The sequence below is a fragment of the Lynx canadensis genome, chromosome F1, assembly GCF_007474595.2.
Source record: "Lynx canadensis isolate LIC74 chromosome F1, mLynCan4.pri.v2, whole genome shotgun sequence".
Taxonomy (NCBI): Eukaryota; Metazoa; Chordata; class Mammalia; order Carnivora; family Felidae; genus Lynx; species Lynx canadensis.
Window position 1 is genome coordinate 35,544,480 of NC_044319.2, and position 5,315 is coordinate 35,549,794.

General features: G+C 46.2%; 1 long non-coding RNA gene across 2 annotated transcripts; it reads right to left on the reverse strand.

The window, feature by feature from the left end:
* Positions 1–451: 451 nt before the first annotated feature.
* LOC115505251 lies at positions 452–4,738 on the reverse strand. 2 transcript variants are annotated; one of them, XR_003965967.2, is made up of 3 exons: positions 2,228–4,738; positions 1,528–1,673; positions 452–1,249 (listed from the first exon to the last, which is right to left on the reverse strand). It is a non-coding gene; the product is annotated as an uncharacterized LOC115505251 (long non-coding RNA). The 2 variants fall into 2 exon arrangements; XR_003965966.2 differs by having other exon boundaries at positions 2,137–4,738.
* Between the last annotated feature and the right edge of the window lie 577 nt (positions 4,739–5,315).

Sequence of the window (5,315 nt, forward strand, 5' to 3'; positions counted from 1 at the left end):
GTCATGTGTCACTGATCTCAGTGAAACCACCCTCGGCAACCCCCTTCTCTCCTAGTAGTAAAACGACTCTCTCTTGGAAGTCTTGCAACTCTTCTCTGCCCTGGAATACAGTAACATATCTGAGGACTTCTCGGTGATTCCCAGGGAAGCTGGGCTCCTTGGGGCAGTGCTAGAGACTTACACATCTCTAGCCTAGCACCCAGCATGAAGGTTAGGTCATAGTGAACACTGTTTGTTGATGGTCTCCACCAGTAACTTGGAACCTCAGTGGGGTAAGGACTCCCTTTGTCTTGTGTAGTGATATAGCCTCTGCACAGCCAAGACAGTGCTTGGTATGTAGGATGCACTCAATTAAAATTAGTTGAATTAAATAACTGGGTAAATTAATTGTATTTAATGAAATTGTGAGTGAGATTAAATGAAAGACTTGAGCAAGTTAAGTTTCCTGAAAATTGATTTATTTGGAGATTATCATAATTTAAACTACTTATTGATCACATGTTCAATTTTTGGTTTGCACGAGCTGTGAGATATACGAAGATAAATGAACAAGAAAGTTATGGATATGTGGGATGGTGGATAAGATTTTTATAACAGCAATATTGACACAAGGTAAGAAGCAATAAGTTCCATGGGAGAGGGGCAGATAAAGTGCTATGGGAACCCAGGGGAGAGGGGACTTCTCCCATAAGATTAGCTAAGGGTTTTCAGGGAGAACAAACCATTTGACTTGGGACACCATTTATGATGTGTCCCCAGTGTGACCCTGGTCCCCTGGATGTGGCTGATTGGAGGATGGACACCTGACCTGGACTGAGCCATTAGTCTCTCTCCCAGGAACTGGGATTAGAGACTTCAGAGCATTCATCAATTTTTTCTGATCCTTTGAATTAAAGACAAGAGCCTCTGGCACTGTGTAGTTGCAGTCTTTTACAAACCGCTCAGAATGCAGAAAAATCAGGCCTGGGGAGAGAGCAGAATGCAGGAGTGCTGAGGAAAGCAGAAAAGAGTGGCCATGTGGCCTCAGTGAGTGAGAGACTGAGGCCTGGCTTTCTGATGATTCACGTTCCTGGTACCAGCCCCTCAGTGATCTGCAGCATCTCGGTCCATGAATCTTCTGGAACCCTCCAAGATCCTTGCAGTAAATACCCCTTCTCTGCTTCAGCTAGCTGAACTGTATCATTACAGCCAGCAAACCTTGGTGAAGGCTGGGTAGGTGTGAAGAAATGGGCCACGTCCAGGATGGAGGCTAATGAGGAAGGGATATGAAGGCATAATTTATTGGTCTTCATTTCCACTTCACATTCCCTCATTCCCCTGATTCCCCTCAGTCCAGAGCCCCCTCCGTGTCCTCTAAACCTGTCCCACAATCTAGTAGTGAAGAACCTGTGTGCCTCTAGCTAAAACAGCCCTGGCTGTTCGTGGATGTCTAGAAGCCCAGTTCTATAGACCCCTGAAATAAACTGGGTATCTTTGGTCCCAGAGAATGACTCTACCTCCAAGGTCCCTGTAGCAAAAGTGACTCACTTGATGGAACAGATCTAAGAAGCGTTGGCACACAGGCATGCTTACGTATGTCCACACACGTGGATGGTCAGGAGCTCATGGACTCGTATGTAAATAGTCACTTTGTATGTCTTTGTGGAATCGTATCGGTGCCTGCAAGCTTCTATCTATGGATAGAAATCATAGAGAGTCATCGTTACAAAGAAAGTACACTAAGCTCCTACCTTCTGGTGGCTTTGAGGTCTACTAAAGTGCACACCCGGCAACCTCTTTACAAAAACTTAACCCAGCTACTCTGAGCTGAATCACACCTTCAATCAAGGCTCATACTGTGTGGGAGGGCTCCAGGAGGAGAGGGTTTCACTGGTGTTTCTCAGGGGGTTGTGGGACTCTGACATTTAGCTGATTAGAGGGGAGGGGAGGGGACAGGTTTGATGGGGTCCTGAATCATATATGGTTGGAAGGGAAGCTCTCTAAGAAAAACATATCTAAATGTGTGTGTAGTTACTAATGTAATACTAGGTACGGGGCTTTGGGTAGGGCTGGTGCCAGTGAGAGACTCTGAAGCTTTAGTTTTATAGCTTCATAGGAAATTGACTTGGGGGTGGGGCAATGGGAGCTCAAACCTACACTTCACTTTTCTTTCGTCTGTGCTTGTCATTCCCATACAAATTGAAGTCCCTGGAGGACTGTAGTTCTGCAAAAGTACCACGTTGCTCACAGAGGTGATGTCAGGGCCATAGTGTGGGCTTGCACAAACCTCCTGCAGGCTGGAGAGGGTGAGCCTCAGTTACACTTGTCCACGTGAAGAACAGGAGCTGAGTAGCTTGAGAGGAAGAGAAACGAGCAGTTACCACCACTCTCATCCAGCAGTTCCTAAAGTCTCTCATCCCGACCCCTTTAGTTCTTCCTCTCACGGATCTTCCTTCTTACTCTCCAGGTCACACAGTCCCTTCCTTTGGGGAGGGGGAAAGACTCACTTTCGTTTTGTACTGCCACTTCAAGCTGGGGTCTAGGGAAGCACCTTAGCTAACAACTTGAGCTTGGATAGGGCCGCTTGGGCTTGAAGCCCAGCTCCACCACTTAGCTGAGTGACCTTGGGCAAGTTATTTCAGCTTTCTCGCTGACTTCCAGTTTCTTCTCCATAAAACCGATAAAATTAGACCCCACACCATAAGGTTATCGTGCAAATAATTCAAGAGAAATATCTAACACAGTCAATACTCATGAGGTTGACTCCCATGCATTCTAACTGACCAGCACTGTAGGCCAACAGCTGTTGGATTTTAATGCGCTGGTCTCCCCACCTTCATGAGAATCATGCCCTCTTGTTGGAGCAATCTCTTCCCTCACCCCTCCCTTTGAGGAACTCAAAGTATTTCTTAGATGTACTGCCTTGGGGCAGTAGACAAGGCAATTGGGATGATTCTCCCCATTTTATAGCCAACTAAGATAAGGCCCAGATTTGGTAAGGGCAGAGCCAAAGCTTAAGAAAGAGCACAGGCATATCTACAAGTGAAACCAAAGCCCCATGGCCCCTTAATACAGGTCTCCGAACTGGAAAGCAGGGTAGGACTGCACCTGTGGAAGCTTTGACTCTGCCTGGTACATTGTTGGGGACAAAGGAGTAGGCAGCAAGTGATCCATAGGGAAGTCATCTGTCCCCACAACTTACAGCATGTGTGTTTTGCTTCCTCCTTCAATTCCAACACAGCACAACCAAACATAGAAGGTTCCGGTTTCCCTGAGCAGTCAAGAGGTCTGTGGCCCTGATCAGTCCTTAGCTTTGCCACTAGCTAGCTCTGAGATTCAGTTCTTTGTTTCTAAAATCAGAGATTGGGCACGATGACATCCAGGTGCTTACCTTGGTGCTTAGCTTAAACCTCTTCAGAAATTGCTTTGTCTTAAAGTCATTTGGAAAAAGTCCCAGAATGTTGCACTTCCTATAAACTACTGCATCTTCTCTGGGTTTTCACTGTGTCGCAGAGAGCCCTAGTCCCTGAAGGGCCATGGCCCCAAGTGGCCAGCTGCTGTCTTCCTTTGGCCATGGAACCACTAGTGTTTGTGAGTGATAAGAAGAGATGGGTCTGGACTTGGCAGCAGGAAGTTGGGCTGGGCCTTGAGCAAGGGGGAAAAAAATCAAGAAACCATGGTACTTTAATTTGGAAAGTAATTTTTCAAGTAACTTTTTTAGGCAAATGAGCATAGACATCTGCCCATTCCCATATTGGCAGGAAAAACAGAGTGAGGGGCTCAGAATCAAACTACAGTAGCAGAAATTTAGACATTTGCAAGAATAGCTAAACTGGGTGTGGAATGCTGAAATGGGTGACCACAGGTAAATGCACAACCCCTTTGGTGGCTCTGACTTCCATGTGTTCTGTTTAGGAAAATGTATGACATGACCCCACCCCACCTACCCCACCATGGATTCCCTCCCTGCCTGAGAATTCTAGAATTCTGCATGGGTTGAGCAAGAAAGCACATAGGAGGACTGACTTGGCAAAAGGAACAGGTTTGGCAATGAATGTGTCACAGTGTGACCCCAGACAAGTTACTTAACTTGACCATGAGAAAATCAAGGATGTTCACATCCTGTCCAGCAACAAAACCTCTGCACTGCAGGGGGTGAACCCCGGCCCTTAGAGACTGATTCCAGCATAGGAGTCACAGAAAGTTCTTCTTCCTCAAAGTCTTACCCCAGACGCACCCTTGGCACAAAAAGGCTTTGTGACCTGGGTCATCAGGCAATGCTACCAGCCTCTTGCACTAAGCATCCTTGAGTTTATAGCTCTGAGCTGGACAAACGATGAGGATCCAGAAGAAAAAGATGATGGCCTTCAAGTATTCCTAGAATGGACTCTACCCCCAGGGCGCTGCCAGACTAACGGGGATGACAATGAACACATTGAAATAATCCTACAGGAACTCATGGAGAAAAAAAAATACTAAGTGAAAATTAACAGAGCACAAACCACCCACTAGTAAAGGATGAACAATGAGCTGAATTAATCAAAAGAGGCTTCAAGGAGAAGGTGATTTTTAAGATTGGTAGTAGAAGGAATAATGAGAAGGGAGTCACTGATTCAGACACAGCGAATATAAGAGTGGGTGATGGGAAATAACCTGAGGGTAGGCTCTGATCCTGGGGTAGACAAGCACACAGCTATTTATGTTCAGAGGCCATATGAGCACACAGCAAGTTACTCCCAGGCCCTGGGTCTCTCTCCCCATCCATGGCGAGAGAAACAAGGTAAACTAGGTCGTCTTTCCAGCTCTAGCATTTTACATTTTACAATCCTGAAGTATAGGGAAGAGTACAAGGGTGATTTGGTTTGGGTAAAGTAGAAAGCAGATGGTAAATAGGAGGAGCTAGGTCAGGCTGTTGAGGCATCCAATCTGAGCATAATACAGGTGTATCAGCTTGGGCTGAACAAACTCAAAGCCTACACCTGACCAAGTATCATCCAGGATTGGTCCTTGAATAGCAGCCCCAGAGCAGAAGGCAAACTGTGTAAATGACAGAATAAACCCAGATGGATGAAAAGAAAGTAAAATGTGTCAAGAAAATGGTTAGGGTCTCATCCTAAACAACAATCACCTCTAACAGCAGACCACTGCTCACAGACTGTTGCTGGATGAATAATCCCAACCCTGGATGCCAGAGCTGTTACTCTAATTCTCAGATTCTTCAGCTGGCCCATGTGTCTGGATCTAGACTGTCCCCCTATGCCTGAGCTGTTTGCAGAGAGAAAAGAGAGTTCTTCCCTGCGCCCCTCCCCCACCAAGAGAGATGCCTAGTCCAGAAC